A 1,469-nucleotide genomic window follows, 5' to 3' on the forward strand; every position below is an offset into this window, starting at 1 on the left:
AATAAAGAAATGTATTCTAACTATTTCTTTAAAAGCGAGACAACTGGCAATATATTGGACATTTTCTTTAATTTTGGTCTTGAAGTGTTTACAGAAAAGAGAATAATGAGCCAGAAAATCAGCAATGATGACAAATGGGCCAAGAAGCATGTTGTTTTCAATAATTGATGGTATTTCATAATGTTTGTTTTCTCTTTTGAGTTTTTTAAACATTTGTGTCAGGTCTGGGTCTTTTGCAAATGTATGGGGTTTGTTCAATGATGAAAGCTGAACAGTGGCCTATAATTGTTTACACCCTCATTCTTTGCGGAAAGTTGTCTTGTTTCTAACTTAATTTTATATTCTTTTCATATTTACAAACTCCTTGTCCCGGTTAATGTTTACTTGCGGTAATTTTCAGTTTTATCAATTAATCGGTTTGTACATTCAAAATATTTAGGCCTTGGGCATCACATAAAAGACATTAAGTGCAGTAATGTACATCTTGTGCAATCAGGTTGGTATTGATGGTGCTATTTTAAAACCAAAATATGTTAGATATTTTTTGGTTGGTACAAAATATTCTGGATTGGGAAAAAAATCATCCTTATTCTAAGGTATGGAGCTTAATATTAGTCAAAGTTATGACATATTGAAAGGCAATTTTATTCTTTGCTGTGACGCCTTCCTCCCAATAAAAATAGCTTTTCAACAAGCCATGATTATCATATTTGGTTTCATATTTGAAGTTATACCAAATTTTGCTACAAATCTTTTGGAAATTTCTTTTTTGCACACTGTTTTAAATTCTATGTGATATTCAACCAAAAATCCAAGGAGATAAGTGCTCCATAAACAAAAACTAAGTCACTCAATACGTTTTCATTTTGTTGATTTTTCAGTCAATCCAATCCTCAATTGTTTTGAGGCTGTGCCACATCTTATCCTTCCAGAGCACCTGACATTACATCAACTTTTTGATAAGGGTTCATGTTACTTATTCTTTAGTTATCTAGGTTGGGTTTTGTTTATTATTGTTTGTCTGTTGGTCTTGTTTTTTGGTTGTCAGTCATTTTTTTACTTAAGGTGGTACCTAACACTACAGGGAGATAACTCTGTAAAGTCAGCTGAACGTTTTAATTACGTTGTGTTGTAAAGGGAATATTAAGCTTCTCAATAATCAAAATTGGTACTTGTCAAACTGCTATATATTCAGTGTAATTTTTCTGACAAAAATTTTTGAAATTTTTATATTTTTGTTAAAGGGTTAAAGTAAATACTTTGTCAAAATTTTATTAAAATTAAAGGAGACAAATTAATTTTAATGAAAGTGTTGGGTACCACCTTAAGAGCTAGAATTTCCCCTTTGTATCCTTTACCTCTCTTTCAATAAAGATATTTTGTTTTGCTTTAAACTAATTGACATTCATGAGAAGCTTGTCAGTTTACATATCCCTCCACTTTTTTACTATACAATAAACATGAAACAC

Source organism: Mytilus galloprovincialis, chromosome 10, assembly GCF_965363235.1.
Source record: "Mytilus galloprovincialis chromosome 10, xbMytGall1.hap1.1, whole genome shotgun sequence".
NCBI classification, from domain to species: domain Eukaryota; kingdom Metazoa; phylum Mollusca; class Bivalvia; order Mytilida; family Mytilidae; genus Mytilus; species Mytilus galloprovincialis.